The following is an 11,691-nucleotide window of genomic DNA, read 5'->3' on the forward strand; positions in this document are numbered from 1 at the left end:
CACTAAAATATCAATTTCTTACAAATGCAGAACAGATATTATGTGCCCTAGTAGTAGGGCCAGTTCCACAGATTGAAGCGCTCAAGTGAACATATATGGAACAAGGCAATCTCTCAGGTAAAATGGTCCCAAGTTGATATGCAGTGCATTTTATGTTATCTGCCTCATGGTGCCTATATATATAACATTTATGTAATGAACATGAAAAGAGATGTGGGAACGTATTTCTATTGGATTCCATTGCTGGTGATAATTCCTGAGCATAATGCCACAAAATAATGGGCAACAAGACATTGAACAAAAGAGAGTGCAAGCTGCGAGTTGTGTAGCTGCTCCCCAAGACTGTGATTTATAACAATCTGAACTCCTACTGCCCAGCTGTGGGTTTTGGATTTTTTCCCCTAACGGATGAACATGTCTTTATATGCCTTTTGTCAAGGAACATTTTGGCCTAACAGAGCCTAGCGAATATAATTCCGAATGTGCCATAATGGCAAGCTGAAAAAATTATTTTCTCCTAGTGTTAATTGGAGTAGGATGATTACACCCAGAATGCGCTGCAGAGATTAATATCATGGAGGATAATGTTGAACACCCCATATCTAGTTCATCAGCATAGCTGCTTACCTTTTAAAAAATGGGATCATATTTAAATGGGGTTTGGAATCACATCATTTCCTTAAAGTCTGTTCTGGTCTTGTTCTTGTTCTTTTTTAACCTTCCTCTGCTACTGAGCTTCTGCCTATCTTACACGGTGGTGTTTGAACTAATGTGTGCATTAAGTGGATGCTATAGAAAGGCACACAGGCTTGTACATCCTGCCCATGCCTACTCAGAAGTAAGTCCTATTTAATTCAGTGGGTCTTACTCCCATATGAGTGGGAACTTACTCCATTGAGCCTTCTGAAGTTGCATCCTGTGTTCAGATGAATGGGATTTATTGCTTCCCCCTGAATCGACCTTGAGTAGATTGTACAAATTATTTTCTCATCACTCCAGCAAAGGAGAAGCACAACACCAAAGCAGTATTGTCGGTTCTCACTTTCTCTTACAATAAGCTCATTTTATCTGTTTAATTCTGTAACATGGGAAGCACTGGGGTGTTTGCAGCTCCCTGAGGATCTATGCTGACCTTCAACAGGCTTCAATTGTTAGATCAATAAACTTCTGACACCTGCAGTACAACATAAACTTGACCTTTAGTCCCATCTGATCCATCACTAGGAAGATTGCTTTGAAGGGCAAGGGAAATGGTGGCCAGTGCAAAGGTACCTAAATAGCCAAATCAGAGCGATGCAACAAAACAACCATCTGCTTTGAGTAAATAGTTTTGAAGTGCATTTTTTAATTGGGGTGGCAAATAGGTTATGATATATGATTTTTTATGGGAATGTATGTTTCCCTAGTATTTCGACACTTTAAAGAAGATCAGTAATGGTGAGCCTGGTGATGGGAACTCCTGGTATGTTAGTCTTCCTGTTAGTGACAGAATTTTTAGCAAAAAAATTCCTTCCAGTAGCACCTTAAAGACCAACTAAGTTAGTTCTTGGTATGAGCTTTTGTGTGCATGCACTTCTTCAGAAGTGTGCATGCACACGAAAGCTCATACCAAGAACTAACTTAGTTGGTCTTTAAGGTGCTACTGGAAGGAATTTTTTTGTTTTGACTATGGCAGACCAACACGGCTACCTATCTGTAACTAGAATTTTTAGCATTAACCTGCTCCTGTTATCCAGATGGTGCCCTAGTATTTTTGTTGATTCAACTTCAAGGGGAAACTCTCTCAGAGGAGACTTGGGTTGAAAAGATCTGCCAGCACAACGCATTCTTAAGAGGGTGGAGTTCTTCAGGTGGCACACCCACCGAAGCCTGCAACGTGCCTCTCATAAATGCTTTAGATGGATATGAAATGGGACACAGTGGTATAAGTAGAAACTAATTTTCTGCATAACACCTGCCCCTCAGTTTAAACTTGACTTCCTGATCTCTACCTGACAAGAGTTGGCTTTTGAATGGCTGAGCTCCAACTGAGCTCCAACAGCTTGATTCCAGCACTGTTTGAAACTGCTGTACGTAAGGGACATAAAAGGAACAGGTCTCTGGTGTGAGGAAGTTAGTGCAAAGGGAGACATATGCTCCCACGGTCTACCTAAGCATGAATTTCCTGTCTTCTAAGATACTTATTCAAAAGGCCATATAAATAAATGTGGATGTACAAGAGAACTGGTTCCTGGAAGCTGAGAAGGCAGGATTCTCAAAGTCCAGAGCAAAGAATGCAACGGAAACAGACATTCAGTAATTAAGAAGCTTTCTGTGGGCTACAGTCATTTAGCCTTGAACAGCAGGCTTCTGGAGAACATGATAGGTTGCTTTCTCCAGAATTGGCCGCAAGGGCAAAGGGGTTATTTTGTTAAGGAATATTGCCTTTAAATAAAATTTAAAAAGAAGCAGGACTGTCATGAAACAGAAAGTTTTGAAAAGCTCAGCTGTTCCTTGATGTGTCAACAGATGTTGCCAGGTGGTCTCCAAAGGCTGGGCACAGCTCCTTGTGGAAATTTAACACTTTGCAGAGAAGCTAAAGTTTTAATAGCACAAGTAACTGAAGATGTAGTGATCCGATGGTGCAAAGTTTTTGTGAATGTTAGAGTTAGCCAAGACATGAATATGCAGCATATTTAGATGAGGATGCAAAGCTAATCAGTGTGCAAAACTGGATGAGAAAAGTGCCTTTCATTTGTCAAAAATAAGCAAGGGTTTGGCTCCATTATTACAGCATGACATAGTGAAGCTGGGATTATACACCACGGCTGATGGCCAACATTGGTCATATTCAGAGGAGACCAATTTGAATCAAGTCACCGGAGTTTAATGGGACTGCTCTAAGCAGGACTAACATTAGATGTCACCCAATGTAATGTGGATGTAATTCTATCAACATTTCAAAAGCTCTAACAATGGTCATCATGGTGTCTGAGTAACTTTGAGGTGTTATGCCTGCTTCTCTGAACTTGTAGTCCATTAACATTTAACTCCATGCAGTTTCTTGGGTGCTATAAGGTTTAGCATGTGTTTTGTGTGCATGATATGCCTAACTCCCATCACCCCCTGATGAAGAAAGGAATTCTCATTATCTGTCCAAATGCAAAGAATGTAGGGAAAGTCCTTATGGATCAGAGCAGCACCTCACCTAGTTCAGCATCCTGCTCTCACAGCAATCAAGCAGATACCCATAGGAAGCCCTCAACTAGGACATAAACCCAACTGCTGTTCCCTTGATTGGGATTCCCATAAACTGATGGTATTCAAAGAGATACTGCCTCTGACCACAGAGTTACACTTACAGCATAGCCATTGGAGAGTTAGAGAACTCTCAGGGGAAATAACAGGCAAAATAAGACATTAAAACTAACCTTAGCCTCTCTGTTCCACAAGATAGCGGGCTTAGCCAATGCCTGCTCCTATAGCAGATATTAGAAAAAGTGGGACCTGCAATGAAAAGTTGCAGAATAGCATGCTTCTGTTTAGTGTCTGGGTGAGTCTGCTATGCTGTCCTCCAGAATACTCCATTCCTCAATCTATCCAGTGTTCTGCTTCCTTTCCCACCCAAACAAACAGCATTTGGTGGCCAATAAGTGCAAGTAGATAAATAGGTACCGCTCTGGCGGGAAGGTAAACGGCGTTTCCATGCGCTGCTCTGGTTCGCCAGAAGCGGCTTAGTCATGCTGGCCACATGACCCAGAAGATGTACGCCGGCTCCCTCAGCCAATAAAGCGAGATGAGCGCCGCAACCCCAGAGTCGGCCACGACTGGACCTAATGGTCAGGGGTCCCCTTTACCCTTTTTTAGCACACTCAGTCCTCAGTGTGTTGGTTGTAGGGGGTGGAGTTCCCTCCCCCTGGGTTTCTTTGTAAAGATTTTCATATTTTTGCAAATGTTGGGAGTTTCCCAATGGCTGTGTACACACCATACATTTAAAGCACACACAAACTGTAGTTTCTTATGAGTACTGGGACTTGTAGTTATGTGAGGGGTAAGATGCAGTTCCCAGGATTCTTTGGGTGGGTGGGTCTGCTTTAAATGTATGGTGTGTATGCAGTTCAAGTCTCCTGTTATCTCCATCCTGTGCAAGCACGGTGCCTTTTTGGTGCAAAAGCAAAATACTAAAAAAAAACTAGGGAATTTTATGTGTGTTTCTATTGGATTCCATACTCCATTGATTCTTAAGGCTATAATCTTCTGGCCATTAATGCTATGCTAACTGCAACAAGATTTCATTCTGAGTTAATATCCTTATGACCACTTTCTGTTACTTTTTACTTTATAGCAAATGTTTTTCACTACCTTCCTGCTCAGAATGCCCAAGATTGATAATGACTAACAAACAAAAACAATAAAAATATTAAAAACACAAGAACGGTAAAGCAATAAAAAGCAGCACTTTAAAAAAAAATAACCCTTTCAAATAGCAGTAGAGACAAGTAGGCATTGGTGGTCCCTGACAGGTGACCTGATGCTTGACTGATATCACCAGTTGCAATTCATTGCATTAATGGAAAACCTGATTAAACACATTGGAGCAGGAAGGAATAATTTGCAAAGCCACATTTTATTAATGAGACTTGGAAGTGTTTTGTTTCAAATGCAAGGCTTAAGAAGCACAACTGCCAGCTTCCTTCCACATATAGTCTTCTATAGGAGAATGCCCTTGGGTGTCAATAGGAAAAGCAGAATTATCCAGCAATAATTTGTACTGAATATTCTTTATGGCCTTTAAACTTCATTGAGTTTTAAAACTCATTTTGTTGGTTTTTTGTGCTGTTTTATAACTATGTGCAATTATATTTTGGACATCGCCTTGGATCATGGAAGATGACCAATTAACAACCACAACAAGAATCCAGATGGGTATGTTTGCTTGTTTTGATTTGTAACAAAATCTGTTGTACATGTTGAATGCTAGAGAAATAAAATAGTAATAAAATAAAAATAATGAAATAGCAACAGAAAGCACTAAAACAACTTGCTGATAGAACCAATAAAATGTGCATGACTGCAGATTTGGGACTTTCTAGTAAAAGGAAGCAAGACCCGCCCATCTCTCAGACTTTCTTCTGAGTAAATACACCTCTGGGATGAGCTGCATGCCATAGATCATTGCTTGTCCTTCCTCAGAAGATTTTCAGATAACAGTAGCTGGCTGACACCCTCTTTCCCAGCCAACCCCACAGTTCAGGGAACACCCGCTCCTGCCTCAGTGACCCCATTGTAATGCTGCTCTCGCACATCTCGCCATGGCCTTTACTCCCTTTCCCAGCTGAGGGTACATCTTCCTCCTGGCCTATCGTGCAGGTTAATTCCCCCACCAACCCAGGAATGAGCCCTATGCTTCCCTAGTGGACCCAACAGCTGACTGAAAGAAGGGAATAGGTAAAGCGAGTCGAAGGGGGCAGCTGTTGGGATAGAGGCCTCTCTTGTGGCTGGAGCCAGATTAATGCCCCTGCATGCATTCCACTTGCTTCTGTCTCCCAGCACTTGCAGATGGAAGTCCCAAACAGTGCCTCACTCTTCAGACCCTTGATCCACTGCCAGGCTGAAGCTGTTCTCCAAGCCAGCTGCAATCCTGCCCGCTCTCTCTCAGTCACTTTCTGAGCAGGCTCCAGGGCCTTGACTCCCTTGCCCAATCGCTCCCTGTCTCTCCTCTAATGCATCTGTTTGTGATGGAATTCCCAGGGAGGGGGGAAGCGAAATATTTTTGCCTTTGTGTAGGGAGGGGAGGCAAGCAAGCAGGAACAAGCGAAGCACTTTTTTTGAAGAGTCTCTAGGAATAGACACGTGGCTTCCATTGGAGTCTTTTTAAATAATAATAATAATACAATGCTAGGGGTTTTGTGCAGAAGAAACCGGTCACACTATGAAAAAGTGGTCTCAATAGACCCTTACTGGTGGATTTTGATGCTTTTTAATCCTTCTGTTTTCCCTTAATGATCAATTAAATGTGATATAGAGGGCTAAGCATGTTGCAGGAATTAACACCTGTCCCTAGTGGGTGGTATCCATGGGTGTCCACAGCAATAATTTGGGGTAGGTGGGAGTGTCTATGACATGTAATTGCAGTTTGCTGACTTGACTATTTGAAGTATTTCTATAGTTGAATGCTACACACCTTTACCTGGTGCTGAAGAGATGCAACAAGAAATAATGATGGACTGTGCTAACAGTGATCAATTAAATGTGATACAGGGGGCTGAGCATGTTGCAGAAATTAACTCCTTTCCATAGACATCTGAAGGCAGCCGTGTACTGGAAAGTTTTTAATGTCTGATGTTTCACTGTGTTCCGTTATATTCTGTTGGAAGCCACCCAGAGTGGCAGGGGCAGCCCAATCAGTTGGACGGGGTACAAGTAATAAATTATCATTTGTTAATATAGCAGAGTAAGCCGCTCGAAAGACATACAATTGCAGTTTGTTCATTGAACAATACTGTAGGGCCCTAAGCCAAATTTGAAAACCCTAAGGCTGAATTTCACCCCTTTTTCACAGAATCTGCCTTGGCTGTGGTGAACACCAGATAGAAAGACTGCAACCAGTAAGACTTTTTCTGTTAATGTTTGACTGTCCATAAGATAAAGGAAAATGTAATGCAAAATACCATAGATCAATCTTTAAACAAAAAGTGGAGTCTTTGGAGGTCTTGGGCAAAACACTCAATAAGCCCTTTTATAAATTTATACTGGGAAATAGAGCAACTTTTTCCTATGGACACTCAACAAACAGAAGCCAGACAATTGATCTTTACTCATTGTTGAACACAGTCATGTCTTCGCCCTGTGTGGTCCAATAGTTCAGTAAGGCTCATGCTGCATATGTCACACCAGGAGCAACCTAACAAGGACAGCCTGCTCCATGAGCTGCAGGAAGGCCCAGCTGACAAAGTGTCAAGGTGAGTTAAGCAGAGGTGTGGGTTCAGCAGCAGAGCAAAGAGGCCAGGGCACACCAATCTTGTGTGTCTCTGCTGAGATAAAGGACCAAGCATGGCCCCTTGCACCTCCATTGTAGTTAGATAGAACTAGGAACTCTTTACTATGAAACGTATTTTCTGTAATAAACTTTTTTATTTTCCATACCAAAAGTCTCAGTGTGATTGCTTCCAAGCATAAATGTTTTCCTCCATGGTCTTCCGGTGTTCAGTTCAGACTTCTGCTGATCCATATATTCTCCAGTGCTATCACACTTGGCAGGGTGTGGGGCACTGTAGCATATCCAGACTAAGTAGGTGACATCACCAAATTGCCTCTTTTATACCCCAGTCCTATGCATGTTCGATGGGATTTCCTTTCATGTCACTGTGCATTGGATGGATTGTAGCCATGCAGTGCAATTAAATGCATTGTTACTCAGAGGTATGTCCCACGGTTTTCAGTGGGGCTTCCTTACTTGTACATTCAAGATCTCAGCTCTAATAGTAGTCCTGTTCTTTCCAACCACCATATCAGTGTCATACCCCAAACAAAACAGCCCTTTAGAATAAGGTTCCCAGATTTTTTTCAATGAATCCGGGGACACTTTTCAACTTCAATTGATTTTGTATGGGGACTGATTTGTAAATCTGGGGACTGTACCCGGGAAACGGGGACATCTGGTAACCTTACTTTAGAACCTGTATTTCACCATCAAGACACATAGTTCTCTTCCTTTCCCAGTTGGTGCCTTCCAGACGTTTCGGACAAGAAGCTCCTATCATCCCTGGCCATTGACCAGGCTGACATCAGGTTGGAGAAGGCTACACTATGGCAACTGGTGGAGGTCAAGGCTAAGGTTGAAATAGCCTTAGAAATTAGAAAGCAAACTTAAAGAAGATGACTACTGGGATCTTTCCAAGCCTAGACTGTGACGTCTCTTCCTTTGTCGTCTGATGAAGCATCATCCACTCCAAGTGTCCTGGGACATTGCATCCACCAGAAACAGCATGGAACTCTGCTGGGAATATTCTTAGCATCACTTGTCTTTCCCTAAAGGGCATGCCCTTCAGCCTGACCATCCACACTTCAATAGCGAAATAGGTGAGGGTGAGCAACCACTTTCTGCTCAGCACACATACATCCCAGCCATTGGGATGTATTGGGCATTGCAAGCTTTTCTTACTACCTACAGTGACATGAGTGGTTTGACAGACTGTGTGGCTAGTTTTTCACACCTGGTATACCCTGTATGCATTGAGACTACTGAGCATCAGCTGAACATGAGCTAGAATGTCCTACTCCCTCCCATTTTCAGTCAGAACCAGAATAATGGATCAGCAATGGTTGTTTTTAGATAAACTCAGTTGTACAGTTTTTATAAAATATTCTCCATATACAATGACTTAGTATGAGTCATATTCCCAGCAATACACTTGAAACAATTTATGACAACAAGACAATATAAGCATCAAGAGATAAAAACAACTACTTTAACCTCTGGATTGAACTATGCAATATAAAATAAGATAAAAACAATATACCCCACCAGAGAGGCACACTGCAACTTGAAATACTAAGAAGGGTTCAGACTTATTCTTATTATTAATATGCTGCGCATCTTCACTAAGTTTCAGTTTATTAGGATTTTCATTCCTCCGTGTTTTCTCGTTTTCTCTTCCTCTGCTGACTAGCTTTAACGTAGCACAAATTCTCCACCTACAGCTGGTCCAGAGCTCACCTCGGACATATTCTCTGCACCAGCTGAAATGTACTTCGCTCTTCACTCAGGAAATACTCTGATGGAGCTGTGGCTGAATGTATAGCCCACATCTCAGGAACAAGATTAACAGGGGTCCTATTTGACTTAATGGAAATGCGCGGATACACATTCCCACTATATTCAGTGACATAAAGCTACATTGAACCCAGCATATTCCTCTGCCCCTTCTCTCCCCACCTCTTACCAAAGGAATGTGGAGTTGTGAGGCAGAATTGTGAGACAGATACCTTTGCTGGGGCAAATCCATAGGAACATAGGAAGCTGCAGTGTCAGACCCATGGGTTCATCTAGGTCAGAATGGTTGACATTCACAGGCAGAGTCTTAGTCAGGAGTCTTTCACATCCCTACCTGAAGGTACCAGGGACTGAACCATGGAGCTGCTGTGAGCAGGCAACACACATGCTTTACCACACAGCTAAAGCCCAACTATGGCCCACTGCTGGTCCACCAGGCCATTCCTCGCAAACCATGTAGGGCTGTGTACAGAATCTAGCAGAGGATATATTTGTGAGCTGTTATCCTTCCTTGGGTTTGTGAATTCAGCGGAATACATCTACCTTTGCAGCAAAAATAAGGAAGCTGTTGATCAGCCTTTCAATTTAAGTAATCCAGGATGCTTTACTGCAGACTGGATTTCCTGGCAATTTCCACTTTTCTCCCTTAAAACAATAAACATTCAAAACAGTCCTCTTAGAAGTAAAGATAGATTTACTCACTCGTGTTTCACAGTAGCAGTCTTGAGGCAGGCTTAAAAGGTAGATACAGACATATATTGTAGTTTAGATTAACATGGAGTCTAGGCTTATATCCCTAGTCACTGATGAGACGCTGAAGAGAAGAGATGAGAGAGACTGGATATCAGGAAGCATAGAGAAAGCAGGCCTGACCTGACCAGCTTATAGGTGGCGCCCCTTTTACCTGGCTGGCTGGCAGGACACAGTGGGAGGGGCTCTCACTGGTGGGATTTCCTGTAGACCCTGTGAGATCCAACTTCCTCTGTGTGTGCCTTTCTAGCGAACAATAGTTGTTAGTTTAACTGCATGGGTGGCGCTGTGGGTTAAACCACAGAGCCTCGGACTTGCCGATCAGAAGGGCGGTAGTTCGAATCCCTGCGACGGGGTGAGCTCCTACGATACGATATCTTTATTGTCATTGTCCCTTGCGGAACAATGAAATTGAAAAACTACATAAAACTACCACGAAACTACATAAAACTACATAAAAACTACATAAAACATTCAAAAACCCCTAAAAACTCTAAAACCCAATTTTAAAATACACTATACTACAGAGACCCCTTATGCTCCTGTTTCTCAGTCGCAGCTCCTGCCAACCTAGCAATTCAAAAGCACGTCAAAGTGCAAGTAGATAAATAGGTACCACTCCGGCGGGAAGGTAAACGGCGTTTCTGTGTGCTACTCTGGTTTCTCCAGAAGCAATTTAGTCATGCTGGCCACACAACCTAGAAGCTGTATGCTGGCTCCCTTGGCCAATAAAGTGAGATGAGCACTGCAACCCGAGAGTCGGCCACGGCTGGACCTAATGGTCAGGGGTCCCTTTTCCTTTACCTTTAAATATCCCACAAACCACTCCTACCAGCCCCTTGCTTGAAGCCTTTCATGTTATCAGGTGTGGTGTCAGGTGTTGCTCTCCTAGTTCTTATTTCACCTCTATGTGATTTTTATTTTGAGGAGGTAGCCACCTTCACAACCCTGAAAGGGGCAGTGGGGGGTGGGAAATCAGAGGCCTTGGTGGGCACCAGGAGAATTCCCCACGTGCCCCTGGCCTCGTCGCCACAACCCCGGTTCTGTGATTTAGGCACACTTTAAAGGCCACCTCAATGGCAACGCCAGTCGACGGAAACAGCTCACGCCTTTCCCGCCGGTAAGCCATCAAGCGACAAGGCTTAAAGGTACGGGCAGACGCACGTCAACATGTGGAACATGGGTATAACCAGGATTTATTTTAGGGGGCAGTTATCTTCCACGCAATTGGTCAGTTAATTAAGTATTTTTATTTATTCCAAGCTGTGGAATTACAACGCTCTACCTAGTGTTTTGCGATTTCAGCTGGATCTTCACCAATCACTCTGCCAGTCACCACCCAGGCAGCCAAAATATCTCTTTTTGCGTGCGGGGCAGAAGGAAGGGAGTAGAATTAGGCACACAGATGTTGAGAATTTTATTCGTACTTGAAATCACACACAGTCCTACAACCATGGAGATAAACTGATTCCAAGGGGGACACATTGGACTCAAGGGTTCCTGTGAGCTGCATTTTCGGTGTGTGTGTTTGTGTACCTTCCAGTCCCAAACTGCTCAGGGGAGAGGAGGCGTGGTCCTCTCTGAGCGATAGCCCTCGGCTGCTGGCCGCCCTCTCTCCTCGCCCTGCTCCTCCCTGGCTGCTTCTTGTCTCCATCCTTGTTTACTGATGGGTCCGATAGGGGACTCCGGAGAGGTCCCCTCCTTCCCCTAATGGCATTCTCCACCGCGGCACAATGCCCCTCCGCCCCCAGCCCCCAGGATGTTTTGACTGCGCCTCATTCCCCTGTTTGTTGTTCCTCACTCCGATTAGGGACATCCGATAAGGGGCTGAGTAGTCACAGCGCCAGGTCGCCAAACTAAGACCCACCAACAGCACTTCTTCCTCCCAGCCCCCTCCACAGTCGCACTCTCCCTGCTGAAGACAGTCCTCGTTGCGAAGACAGGAAATCGTCCTGGGGGCCTTTGATAAGCGCGCGCGCGCGTGTGTTTTAGGGGGAAGTGGGCTAAGGTGGCCTTGATGGCGCGCACAAAACTGGGTGGGAGGGGCTCTTGATCTTGAGCAGAGAGCTCCACGCGGGGTGCTGAGACCGCCTTCCAAGTTTTCTAGCGCTCTTTGGGTGAATTTGGAGTGGTCGTTGTTCCTGCCGAGGAGAAAACCGGGGGAGAGGCGTTTGGAAAGGCCGTTA

Source organism: Podarcis gaigeae (assembly GCF_964106915.1).
Source record: "Podarcis gaigeae genome assembly, chromosome: 2".
Taxonomy (NCBI): Eukaryota; Metazoa; Chordata; class Lepidosauria; order Squamata; family Lacertidae; genus Podarcis; species Podarcis gaigeae.